Raw genomic sequence first — 14,694 nt, forward strand, 5'->3', positions numbered from 1 at the left:
TGAAAATTCAGCAATGGGGCACATAGAAAAATCTTGCTCTCTGTGAAACAATTCAGCAAATTCATTACTTGCCAGCTCATCCAATGTTATGTGGCCCTCTTTTGTCAACTAGTCTGTTTTTTTGGTTTTTTAATAAAACGTGAATGCAGTAGATTGGGAAACCTATTTCATGTGTGCTATAGTAGCACTCAATTTCAGAAATCGGGAATATATAGAAGTTCAGAAAGCCTTTCGTGTTTGGTGTCTAAGAAGGGTTGCCACCATGAATCATGGGCTGTGCTGACAAGCTCAAAAATATAATTTGTAAAAGTTTCAATTTGTAAAAGTTTCTGTAAATGACTGTATCATTTCCAGACAGTCCTCTCAACTTTCATAATGCATGTTTTTAACTTTTTTGTTGTTGTTTTTTTATGCTGAATTCTTACACTAAACTCACCTGAAAAGTTCTGGGCTCAGAGCAATAAGGCAAGGTAGAAAGCAAAAGAGTCTTGAGAACTTTACTGGGGCTCAGTTGTCTTTTCCCTGCGAGCCAGAGAACGAGCTCTCAGTGTGAGGACAAAACAGTAAGTGTATACCCTTCATTTCTGTTGCTGCTCCTTTGTTGCAACACAAATTCATTCCTGGACATTAACTTTCTTTCCTCACTCCACTTGGTGCTGTGGCTAATAACTATTTATGGAACAAACCCAACAGGCTGAATCTTCTGCTTGACCGCTGGTGGCCTGGAGATGGAAGATATATTAGCAAACTGATGATATCATTGCCTTGGGTGCCAATGAGTATTGCTAGCCATGTACTTTTATAGCTTGGTCAGGAACAGTTTCAAAACTATTTTGGCGGATCTCTGGGTGCCATTATGAACTTACTTAACTCCTTTTCCTGCTTTCAGACTGTTTAGTTTTAAGTGTCTCGTGACATTTGTTAATCAGGTTTGCCAGAAGCAAATGAAAATTAGAAAAATGAGAATAGGATACAGAATCACAGAAAAAAAAATCTATGAGTTTCTGTCCATACGTTTTCATTTTTATTCTGGTAATGAAATGCTTAATAATGTACTCTTCAGCTGGTGAAATATATCTTGAGATGGTAGAATTAGCACATATTTTTGAAAATTCCAATGACAGTAAAGAGATAGTTTTATGACTAGGTAGTGAATTGGCAGTATCATCCACATGCTAAATGCAGCTAAAGTAATGCGACTAATGAGATAATATGGGATGACATATGGGAGTAAATAAAAAGGTGTTGCGTGGGTGAAGAAATGATTTAAGTTAAATCCAAAATATAGGTACAGTTCAAATAACGCTATGGTTCTGACTCAGGCTCATGAAAGTAAGGAAAGTGAGAGTTAAGGCTGCCTCCCTATACTTAAAATGTCCTGGTGCCTTTCCAAAAAATATTTTATGATGTGAGCTCTCCCAGCAATTTTGGAATGTAAGCAGCTTTTTGAACCTCCATAGGGGTTTGACAGTGAATTTTTTCCCGTAGACCATCGAGCAAAGACAGAAGTCCAGAGAATTGGGAAATAAAATTCTTCAGTTCCATTTTTGGGCTGTTATAGGCAAATAACATTTCTGTGCAGCCTGCCACCTTGCATTAAGGCACGGCTAAAATATTTCATTTAAAAATTTGGACTATGGTTAGAGTTTGGGCAGAAGATATTAATTTTGTGTCCCCAGAAAATGTTTTAGTTGCAGAGAAAGTTGCTTTCACCCCTTCTGCACAGGTGGTTAGGCTCTGTTCTTCCTGACTTGGATCAAAAGCTTTATCCTAAAGCTGGTATTATAAAATGGGAAGATGAACTCATGTCTTCTTCACTGTAGGCTAGTACCCTGATTCTGAGCTATTCTGCTATGATGATGTGAAAAACGTGGTTTCCTTCTCCTATGATGACAAAAATGACATTGAAAGCTTGAAGAGCCAGCATAAAATAAAATGGCTGGTCGGCACTTTAGGCAGTGATGGGATGGCAAGATGAGGATTTCAGCCTCAGCACTTACATGCTCCTCCTTATTGCAGCATCCAAGCATCTTGCACATCCCAGTGAGCTAGCGCTACAGCTGCCTGTTCTACAAACGGGAACGTGAAAGCAAGAAAACGTGTTGCAGAGCTGAGAGTTGATTTCACTTCACTCAAGTACTTCATCTAGTGCAATACTCCCAGGATCTCTCTTCTCATGGCTACAGATTTCCTGCATGCAGCCAAAAGGGTTACCTATTCATCCGGCATTTCCTTTAGGTTGTCATTTTGTCCCTGCATGCTTTTGTGTCTAGTTTTCCCATTGATATGAATAGGAGTAAAAATAGAACCCCAATTCCTTTGGGGCTGAATCAAGAGTAAGTGGTATAAGCCAGTCTCCCCAGCATTGCTGGCTGTTCTGTGGAGATCAGAGTCGATATTTCTTTAGTTTAGCTGTTAGCTGTACTCTGAAAACAAATTCTTTTGTTTTCATTTTTTTTTTCCTTAGCTTGAAACAAAACACCTTTATACTTACCACCAATAGCTCCCAAGACTTAGCGAAAATTAGCAAGGTTATAAACCCTACAGAGTGTGTGTGGTTTGCTGTTGCAGCTGCACTTTAAAGGAAAAGTAATATAGTCACTTGTCCTCCTTAGAAAAGCGTCTATAAATTAGCACTCTTTGAAAAGTTCCTGATTCCTTGTACAGTTTTTATATGTTACAGCTAAAATGTGGGTCCTCCATTTTTAACACTTCAATCAATTTAACTGTCTTGCCAAGATATGAGAGGTCTTTGCTCCAATCCTTTTATTCATAACATTTTCTGGCCACATCTCTTTCTCCTAAGGGGCTGAGAAATGGGGTGCTTTAGAGGTGCAGAGTCCCCACAGTGACTCAGAGCCTCTCCAAAGGTTGTGCCAAGATGGTCCGTGAGGCCAGCTCTCCATACAGTAAGAGTGAGCATGGCCATGGCTGGAGGTACTGTGTCCTGCACAGCTCCACCATGGGCTGTGGGGCTGAAGATCATCATGTCTTCAGCAGCAATGGCTGGGATAATCTTCTTCAGAGGGTGTTGGGAGGGTACCTGCCTTCACTGTGAGAGCCTGCCAGATCCTCTGTTTCCATTGACTCAGGGTGCTGGAATAGTTGTTTATCCACCACCCTTCAGCTCAATGAGGTTAAGGGCACACTTAAATGCAGCACATTGTGCCTTCTTGCAGCCCTAAGAAAGAAAAGGAGAAACTTAAAACAAATGAGAAGGATTTGTGTTAAATCTGTTGCCAAGGAGTCTTTCTTAAACTCTCTCCTTCTGTAACATCTGAGTCAAAATAATATTGACTCTATTAAATCTTCAAGTATCTTGCTTTTTTTATCAACACTAGGGCGAAGAAATTGCAGTCCTCAGAGATACACGAGTGAGATGAGTGAGGCAGAGATATTAGAGTTGCTGTTGTCCTTCCATGCCCTGTCCTCTGCCTTTGTTAATCTGCATGTGCAAATTAAACTGAAATTAAACTCTTAATTTATCAGCATGTTGTGGTGACAGCAGGCAGGATCAGAATGCTTTGCAAACACGTAGCACCACATTAACATCAGAAACAGCTTCTTCCCCAGAGAGGGGAGAAGATTTTAAAGAATGCGGAAAGATACCACAGGGCTGTAATCCCTCTTGCTGCACAGAAAGCAACCGATTGTTGTTAAAACACTGAGAGGGGGAGGTGGGTCCAATAATCTGCAGAACATATGTAGGATATGGCTTTTCCACTGTCAAGAGTGGAGATGAAAAACTTGAAATAAACACCATTCTGGGTGAAAAAAAGAAAGAAAGGAAAAAAAACCACAACAAAACCAAACCAACAAACAACAAAACCCCCACAAAAACATTGCAAAAAAGAAGAGAGAAAAGATACTGTATGGTAATAATTCAGTATGACTGCCTGGAGAAGTGAACTGCTCCAAGGAGCATCCCTCTGGATGCAGGTCATCTCTGCTACAGAGGGCTGCAAGTTCTGTCTGCGTCCCCATGCTGTCTTTGGCTGCCATGCCCTGTTTTTGCAGGGGACTGAGGTGCACCTTCATCTTTCTGTGGTATACCAGCAGGTATCCCAGCATTGGTGAGGACCATCTGTGCAGATGCCTGGTGGTCCTGATTTAGTAAAGCACTTAAATACGTGCTTAAGGGATTGGCTCAACGGGATGCTGCACTCTCCACTGGCTCCCTCCACGTGTCTCCTGGCTCCCTGACAGTTTGGCCCTGCTAGTGCTTTAATGCTCCTGCCATTGAAAGCTGGGCCCCTTGCCTTCTCCATGGCACCCAAAGGTGAGACAGACACGTCATTGCCACTGCTCCTTTTTGGTGGGAGGTGAGCTCGTTGTCCCTGTGCTCATACCGTCAGGTAGGAGGATGCTGTGGTGTGTGGGTCCACATTGACCAATCCTGTCCTTCCCACAGCCCTGTAGAGTGTGGTCCCCAACCCCGCTGGTGTGCTGCTCTCTGCCTGCCATGTACCTGCTGGTGACACTGATCTCCAGGAGGAGACTACCCATCCCATCAGCTCCATTCCAGTGTTGTCACCCTTTGCCCAGAGCAACCTCACACTGCAGAGGATCCTCCATGGGACTGTGCCACCTTCTGGCAGCAGTGACAAAGGAGATAGAAAAAGACTTCAGCTGAGTGGTTGTCTTAATTTTTGCCTTAACATTATTGCGTTTGGGTGGGTTGTCTTTCCCATGGGCGGTCAGGAATGAAGTTTCAAAGCCTTTGCAAATACGATGGTTTTAAAGGTTGCTGGTTGGATTAAGACCGTAGACACCTCTTTAAACTTCTGAATTCCCAGTCTTGGAGAGCATGTGCGGGATTTAATTCTGAGGGCTTTGCCAGGAATAAGTTCCAGAGCTCCTAAGTCACTTCTCTTTTAGACAAAGCTTACTTCCTCACTTCTGTGTTCAACTTCAGTTGACAAAATCTCCAGAAATGTTTGGATTCCCACAGAGACTGGGTAAGACAAGTTTATTTATTCAGTCCTGCTTTGCTTCATCAAAGAGACCCCAGCTGGTAGAAGTCAGAGTGCCCCATTCATTACATTTCGCCGAGCCAGAGAGGTGCTCCCGCTTGCAGTAGCGATGCTCGGCAGGGAGATGCAAACTGGCCAAGCTTCACTTCCCTCAGTCCAGCGTGTGGTGCAGCACACCGATAGATGCACAGCTCTGACATGCTTTGGAGACCAGCCAGGAGAGGTGTGTAGCCTGGCAGAAGCAGGACACCTGTGTCCCCCTGCAGTATGTGATCTGTGTGCCAGGTCAGTGCCCCAGTGGGCTCCTTTGCTGAGGCGGGTGTTGGGGTACCGGTCTCCCTCTTCTGCATGGGGACAGGGCAAGAGCAGAGCCTGTAGCCATGCCAAAGCCCCTCCAGAGCCACCTGTACCCACAAGAAACTAGATGCCAAGATGGAGTTACGTTTTCTCTGCAGGGGTCCACACAAGCTCATGAGTCAATGGATGGATTGTTGTTTTGCTAGGGCACCACGCGCCTGGGTGGGATCCCCAGGCTTCCCCTGGGAGAGCCTGAATTTGGGTGTGTGGAGAAGCTGACACTGTGCCCCCTGCCAATGAAAAAAACCCAAAACATTGCCCCTTTAAAACTGATATTTCAGCCCCCCTCCTAGAGAAGCTTTTAGGGAAGTCTGAATTAGCAGGATTGTTTTGCTTGGAGGTTTTCCACTAGGGCTGAGGACCTTTGTATGGGGCAGATGCCAGACTTTGACATCTCTGTTAAAATGAAATATCAGTTTTGGATTTTCGATCAAGTAGTGCCGGGGGACAGACAGGCCTAGGTGCCACAGTTAGGCACTCTTTCCCTGCACAGTGCTGCTATTTTGGGGGAGCAGATAGAAAATCATGCATGAAACTCCTGTGAAAATGAACATTTCTGTAAATTCACCTGCAAGAAGCAAACCCCTTCAAGAGCTCCATTTGAGAAATAACTATTTTCCCCTTATGAAACTTTAAAAGAAAATGCCTTCTTGAAAGAAAACAAATCCTGGTGATTCAGCTGACCAGGGTGCAATGTAGTCAGCAAAAATAAGAAAAAAGAGAATGGAAGTGTTAGCAGAGCCTTGATTATTGGTGATGGAGGGGCATTACCCAAGTTATAATGGATTGTCAAACTAGGTTCGTGTTTGTATAACCTCACAAGTTCCTTGCACTGAGTCAACATCTAGCCATCTGGGATGGGAGGTGGGGGGGGAAAGTTTTGTTAAAAAAATAAAATAATGTAAAAATCAGTTAAATTTATGTTTCTATTCTGACAGAAGAAGTGTTTAAAAGGAAAACATACCTTTCAGAGTGAAGTATTTGTTTTTGTACTTTGCAAGTGCCTGTTTGAGTTCATGTTTGTTAAATGGCTTGTAGTTATTAAATCATGGAGTTTTCCCCTACTAACATAAAAATAGGTGTGATTGGAAAATTTGTAGCAGGAAAATAAAACTGCCTTTCACCCACTTGGACTTCACTTGACTTGGTGAGATATTTGTAAACTCTGATTCGCTTATAAGCACAGTTCTTTAGGAAAGGAATACAATTCAGGCAAAAATTTGTCAAGAGTCTGCAGAAATAAAACAACAAATTGTGTGTCCACCCAAGGCCACAGCCATTCCCCAGTGATTGTGCTTACTGAGTAGGAAAGCAAGAACAGTTTGGAAAACAAAGATGGATTTTCTGTAGCAAATGTAATTTCATTTTCGGACGTCCCTTTTGTATATACAATTTCAGTAATTTCTTGTAGTTAAGACTCCTTGGCTTTGATGGGCACAGCATGCCTGTCTTTAAAATTATGGTGAACTCTTATCAGTGTACTTGTGTGTGAAACTAATTGTACTGTGTTTTGTGCTACACTGGGACCTGTGCTGGCCAAAAGCCCAGGGGAGTGAATGTATAGACATCAGCTGGCTTGAGATGGCTTTGGGTCAGGTCCTAATTATGCCCCGTGCTAATGAAAAAAGGGATGATACATCTCAGAGCAACTTTTGTGGCTTTGTCCTCCACTGCTCTGTAAGGAACCATGAAACAGCACAATTATTTTCACGCACCAGGGCATGGATGAGAGCATACAGGCAAGAGGAGGAGGCTGGTGCAAACACCAGGAAGGAAGCTGGGCTTTAGCCCTCTAGTCTCGCCAAGGCTTTTTGAGGGCCAGGGATGTCTGAGCACTCCTCTGTGTCATGGCTGGCGGAAATGTTCCACCAAAGAATGGTGTCTGCCAGTAGTATCTTCATGTACTTGTTGGTTTTATCCTGTTAACTACCAAGACATTTCCATGGGAGTCACTATGGTACCGGATCCATGTAATTCTGAGCAGAAAATCCCATTGGTGACAGACTCTTAATGTTTTGTTTTGCTATCGTGTATGTGGGCAGATTTATGAACTTGCAGAATTCAGTACATCATAATCAGTTTATGGGTCATTAAAGAGACTTGGCAAACTTTTGCTGTACTTTGTAATGTGTTTTCTCTGTTTGAAGTCAAACCAGAGTAAGAGCCTTGACGGTGAGTGTTTTGAAAGATGGTTTATTTCTTCTGGTTTTAGAAGTTATCTTTATTTTTGTTACAGAGAGGAAAAAGAAGACCCTGGTGGAACACTGCACTCATAAAACAAAACAAAGAAAAAAGAAAAAAAAGAAGAAACAAATTATGAAAAAGAAACATTCGAAGGCACAGCATGTCCGTCATATATTTCTCACTCATATGAAACTGCTTCATGAGAAATATATCCTATCTAATTCTGATCCATTAATTAAAAATATTTATTCAGCAAGGGTTAACTTTCTCTTGTGCACAAGGATCTTATTCATTTAAATCCCAATTGAGTTTTTAACACTCAAATGAAGTGTTATATGGTCTTGCTGGAGCTCTTGGCATTGAGCGAATTTTTCCGGTCATAATGTTGGCTAGTTAGACATGTGCAAAGCCTGTCCCTCTCTCCGTGGCCCTGCTTGTGTGGCAGAAGGCAGCACCATAAGGAGAATGATGTGGATGGGGCAGGTCAAGGCTCCCTGCAACGGGCGTCCTGCAAGAGGTCCTGTATTCAGGGACTAATCCCACCCGTTGGGGAGGATGATGCATTTTGCTGGGTAGGTGTCCTGACCCAAAGCGCTCTGTACTTTCTGAACTCCATGAGGAGTTTCCAGATCTTGCAGACCTGGGGACACTAAGAAAATGCTTGTGAAATTGAAACAAAGGCGAACATCTTCATACGCTCTAAGTGGGGACTTTGAAGCATGCATATTGCTTTTGGTAGCTGCCAGCATGTCATGCCATGAAGTGTTTTAAAATGATGACACTCAAGATCAGACTTGTAGTTCTGATGTATGGGTCATGGAGATACAGGGGTAATACTGAGCCCAGGCCTTGTTTTTAACATGCAGATGCTGTAACTGAAGATACGAAGTTGGTGTTTGCACGTGGGACACCGAGTCCTACCCCTGTAAACAACATAATAATAGAAAGGCAAGCAACTATGTAAAGACAAGTATACACGTGGACTTCCTGTTGTGAAAATGGGTATTATTAATATTTGTAGACTTCGTCCTATTGACTGAGAAGAGAGGGGACACTTACACTTCACATACAAATGCTGGGCTTTTTTTTAGTTTACCAGGGCTTCTTTGTACTCTTCTGGCAATGTAAAAAGCGGTCTTTGTGTGGGTGGAAATATAAATTGCACACCAGAAAAGGCTTTTTTTTGCAATGCCGAATTAGTATAAAAGACACTTGGTGTAGATGAGGGTCAGACTTACTGTTTGACTTTCCTAAGCCTTTTCTCATCAGCGCTAAATCAGGTTGTTCTGAAACTTTATCACCATATGGACTGGAATTGTAATTTGGTTTGGACTGTTCTTTTTTTGTAAGGAACTGTTAATGCTTCCAAAAGAGAGAGATTTACAGGGGGTGGTGAAGCAACACAGTACTTTTCCTGTGTGATGTCCTTTATAAATGTGCAAGCAGACATTTGCTGTGGCTGTGCTTATCAAATATCTTTTAGCTGGGAAATTTTTGCCTACATGATTGTCATACAGATGTGGCAAGTCTTTAAAGATGATGTTAATGAAAACTTAATGTTTCCTGGTTTGTGAAATCACTAGAAATATTTCTTTTGGTCAAGTTTTCAGCTCCTAAAAGCACACTTAAGAAAATGATTGGGGATTTAATTCTTAGCAGTAACATGATGTGCAGGAAGACAAAGGTAAATGAGAGTAAAAATTACATGTGTTTTTGACCGGAGAGTCCTATGTTTATAGCTAAACACCCATCATAACTTTATTTTCATATGTTTTGTCTTCAGTATTAACTTGAAAGAATATGAATCATACAGAGGTCAAATATCGAGGTCATTTTCATCACACGGAATATTTTACTGTAAGACTCACAGACCACTTACCCTCAGCAGTATGAAAATTGTCTCATTGCCCTTAGGCTTGTGAGTTGTGAAAGGCTGCAGTATAACATAAGCCTCCTGCTTCCCAGTTTCTCCATGGGGCAATCCAAAATAGTTTTTCCAAAAAGTCCTTGAAAATTTAGATTCCTCCCCTTTTACTGTCACAGCAATCTGGAGTCACTAGTCATCTGTCTCCTTGGTAAATCTCTGTCCCTCTCCCCTTACTGATAAATTATCAGTGTTTGTCATAAAAGTAAAGCTTAACTGTTATCTGGACTTTAGGCTTTAGTATTAGGCTATGGGAAAGAAAAGGAGTGATGCTTTGGAGACAGAGCAAAAAATAAGGAATAGAAAATGCACTTTGACTTTTGACATTATTTATATTACATGGCAATATTCGCACATTTCAACTGTTTGCTGTGCAGTGAAGATGAAGTCTCTGTTAAGTGGGCAAATGGTCTTGAGCTATGTAAACTTAAAACCTGTTAGAAACAAAACTGGCAGCAAGCAGCCTGACAGTAAATTATACTGTAGATGATGAGAAGGATGCATCTAGTTTTCCTTCTCTGAAAGCTAACCAATGCAAAGCGATATGCTATTTTAGCCACTAAAGGCTTGTCTACCTATAGGGCTGTCATACAATTATTTTAATTTCAAGCTGTACCTTCTTCTGAAACGGATTTACGTGTAGATGAATCTCATTGACTAGAGGTACTTACATCCACATCCACCTGTCCTTCAGGACTCAACATCTTTACACCTGACTCGTAAGCTCCTAGCACTGGGAACAGTGGGGAAAAAAAAAATCCATCTCAGAGATGTAAGTTCCTTATCCAATGAATAAGCAGAAATCTGTGTATAAGAATGGAATAAATTATTGCAAAATCTTGTCCATAAATGCCAGTCATGAAAATTGCAAAGGGCTACAAAGAACTATAAATACAAAACACATAGTAGATGGAAACCAGAGATACTCTGTAGACATATCCAGAAGGCTTAGATTTTGGAACAGACTTTGTTGGGAAGCAGCCGAATTGCTGTCACTGAGGTCTTTCAAGAAGAGATTAGACAGAATCTAGGAGGGACAGTCTGGGCACACTGGAGCTTGATTCAGAACAAGGCAGTACATATTTGGTGGGATGAAATCATAGAAATGTGGTGCTGGAAGAGATTTCAGAATATTAACTTATTGGGTCCTGCTATGGACATACTGACAACACGGTTACAGTAAAGATAGGATCTAGCTATTTTCTGAACATGCTAATATTAGAAAAGCTCAACCAATTCAAAATAATTGTGATGTATATGAAACCAGACTTTGGCATTTGATTTTCTTCCGAGCTAAAAGACTAATACACTGCGTGTATGAATTTTCTAGGGCTGGTAGACCCTTTGCTTTACCAGACAGTGTGACTTTTAGTGTCTCTAAATTGAGGAGAATGCTGTCTTGATGAACTATTATGTAAACAATAAATATTAACATGCATTAAAAAATTTACCAAACTTATGTCTAAAAAAAAATATTGCAGGCTAAACTGTCCTCAGCTAGTTGCTTATGGACAAAAGGTCATGTTGCATCACTTTTGAAATTAGTCTATTTATTTTTCAGCTGTATGTTTCAGATGGGTTTCACATGTGCTCCAGATTTAGCAGATTCATCATTGGTATCTTATTATCACTTGAAATTACTTCGCAGTTAGGTCAGATCCAGAGTTGTCATTAGTTTTTCATAGCATGGATCACATTTTAATACAGAACGGTTTGTGTATATCTCCTCTTCCCATTTTGCAGTTGTGAAACACCCTTGTGGTGTGGATAGTTATTACATACATGGAAAAGTAAAGTTAGGAAAATATTTCTTGCAATTTTAGCTTCATAACAGTTTAATAACTGGGACCAGAGAGAGCCAGCTCTGTGTGACTAGCCAGTTCTCTGCTGTGGGCCATTTTTGAGAACAACCGACAATACCATTTTATGATATTTCACTTCTAAGCTGTTTGTCTGTGCTCGTTATTTGTTGTTTCTAAGGATTCTGAGTTTCTTGAGTACTATCTCCCTTTCTATCTCTCTTCTCTGCTGACAAGACCAATGCTAGAAAGCACTGTAAGAGGTAGCTCCCTCCAAACCACAAGTTACTGGCAGCGTGTGTGAGCCCAAGGTCAAGGATGGAAGGACCACAGGCCAGTACGGGCTTTTCTGAGCAGGAAATCCAAAGAACATCTGGTCAAATATTTTCCACTAAATCTACTTTTTGACAAAGTATTTAATTTTTAGTCAAACACCTACCTCCTAGAAAAATGGCTGCTTTCTCTGGAAATTACCAATATTTCACAAAAAAACCCACCCAAATAGGACTCACACACACACACACAAGTTTTTCTTTGGATATCCTCCTGTGTTGCCTGGTGGCCGCTGTAGTTATGTTGCTTCATGACCCTGTTGATGTCACCAACTGACAGCTGGTGCTGTACCTCTGCCTGTAGTACAGTCCTGCCTGTCCCCCCTAATAGAGGTGTTGGTGAGGGGAGATGGGGTGCACCACAGGAGGAGAAGTCTGTAGGGCATTCTTCCTCCAGGAGGCCTCAGGCCTACAGCCATGCCACGTAGCCCCAGGGGATTTTGTGCGTTGTGTGGGGACCTCCCTCTTCCTTTCCATACAGTTTACTCCAGTGGGTTTCTCTCTTTCGACAATGACTTACAAAATAGGAGACTCCCTCTGTGCCCACTTAGAGCCATTTTCTTGGCTCTGCTCAATAATATATGCTAGCCAGGCTAAGTACATTTTAATAAGCCAGTTTAGCCCATGGGTTTTCTATGGTCATTTACTTCCCTCTTTTTTTCCTAATGAAGAGGTGTTTCCTGCTCATTGTTTGTAATCATAAAGACTCTTTGAGTCAAGGGATTAAACTAGCCAAGTTTATTTTGTTTGGTCATTAGGACTGTATGGATCACAATATAAAATTGTACATTACCTATCCAAAAAGAGTGCTCTGTTGCAATGATTGCAACAACAGGAATTGAATAAGCTCTGCCAGATACAGTAGTGCATTCATATTTGTACACACTTATTTACAATAAGCCACTGTCACGGGTAGATTATAGGACTAGGTGGATGGATGGTCTGGCCCCAGAGGGCGTTTCTCATGTCTGTCTGTTGTTAAAGCCCTCAGAAGCCTAGGAGCACACCTGCGTGTCTTATACCAAGGGCATCCCGATGCAGAGGTCTACTTCAGCATGTAACACCTGGGAATAGCACCATGCCACTGCCAGGTTAGGCAACTCTCATGGGAATATAGTTCACAGACATACCGTTTAGTTTAAACTTCATTGACGCTGGCGAACAATATACCATTTTGACCAATGTGTTACAGAAGTTGTCATGGGGACATCTCACTCTCTCAGTCTTTCATAAAATTCTTATGGAAGCTAAAAGCAAAGGTTTCCTTGGAGGGGTGATGTGAGGAGAAAAGCATTCTGCATTTAAGTCATTCTTTAATGAAATATTATATGTGGAAATTAGGAGAAGAGACAGCATCATGGGTCGAATGGTTCTTAGAAGGCCAAACCCACTGCGAAAATCTCTTTCAGTACTAACATGGAGACATGAATCTGGTTGCTCAATGGTTACTCACCAGTTCTGAAAAAAAAAGGCATAGAAATTGTTTCCAGGTTCAAATCAAGCAAAACAATGTGCACTCTGTGACACACTGCACCTCAATTTTATGGCAAGAACCTCCAATTTCTTTGGCAGTTCAAGGCAGAGCTCTACAGTGCACTAAAAGTTTTGTGACGGCTTCATAAGTGTTCCCAAACTCTGGAATATACTGAGCAGTGAGCTATTTGATTACACACATTAAATTGATTGAAATTGCTCCTTGTGTACTGCTGAAATGAGGCTTGATCTGGGGTTTTGGCATGGTGAAGATGGAAGGAGCTTGAGACAGAGAAGGGAGGATCTTCCTTATACATTCAAGCCAGAAGGACTTGGAAGAGAGTTTTGAGGATTTAATGAATAGCCGCCTATGGCTCTCCCTGTGAAAAACATAAAATAATCATCAAACTGTCCCTACTTTTCCTATATTTCTTGTGTGCACTTGCTTTGTCTGCTGGGTAATGGGTGTGCTTGGGCTATACCGGTTGCGGGAAGTGCAGGATGTGCTCCAGGTGAGCTGGAAGGTGAGGGAGCTGCAGAACTGCCAGGTTTGGCCCAGGCACATCAGCCCCAGGCGGGGCTGTTCTGCTCAGATGAAGCTCTTCTGGGGACGCTGCAGCACATAAGGTAAGATAGTCTTTGAAATGGTTTCTGGTCAGTCTTTGCTGACATAGGTACTCAAAATGACGAATGTATTGGAAGCAGAAATCGGTGTCAGAATGGGTTTTCTTTCTCTTTTGGATCAAATGTTACTTTTAGATTATTACTGTTGTATTGGCCGGTGCAATTCCAGGGCTTCAAAATGGATTGTTTGTAAGTATTAGGACTTTTCTGCCACATAACACAATGTTATCAATGGCTTATCTGAACTCCTTAAAAGTGTGCGTTGAGATCTGTCACTGGAGACAAGTTAATATACTTTTTCACCTCAGTTAGAAGAGGGTTAAAAAAAAAATCTCCTATTCCCATCAATCGAATAGGAGGGAATGAATATAAAGGTAGTCCAAGTAGGACCTCAAATTAAATAATACTTTGATTTTATTTTATAATGCGGCCGTATTCTGTAAGGAAGATTGCGGGGACAAAGATAGTCAGGAGTAACTATAGTAGTGCAAATGAATGTGTTTGCAATAGAAGAGTGGCTGGATAATGTCCATCTCATAATAGTCCAAGATCTGGCAGAGGAAATTGCAAGTCTGGTAGAAAGGATTTTTAATAATCTATGAACTCAAAGGTAGTACTTAATGATTGGGGGATAATTCTTGTAACACCCTCTGTTGAAGGGAAGAATAACCTGGGCAGCTCATCAGTGTCACCTCAGTAGTATGCAAAGATTTGAAGCACTAGAGAACAGAGATAGAAAGGCAAGTAAAAAATCGAAAAAATAAAAGCAACAGGGTTTTTCAAAGATGAATTTTACCAGGTTAACTGATATTTCTCTTTGACAAGATAATTCCTCTTCAAAGGAAGTGATATGTAGAGATTTAATCTGGCAGGGCTCCAGTGCCACTGAGCTGTGTGGAAGACTGAAAAAACCTGAGATGGGGATTTGTAGGCAGGCCGTCAAGTGGTAAGGAACTGGTTAAAGAAGAGGCCTCAGAGCCGCTGCCTGAAAGGGCAAGGGTTGAACTGGAGGAAGAGAACTTTGGCAT

The sequence above is a fragment of the Caloenas nicobarica genome, chromosome 4 (assembly GCF_036013445.1).
Source record: "Caloenas nicobarica isolate bCalNic1 chromosome 4, bCalNic1.hap1, whole genome shotgun sequence".
NCBI lineage: Eukaryota > Metazoa > Chordata > Aves > Columbiformes > Columbidae > Caloenas > Caloenas nicobarica.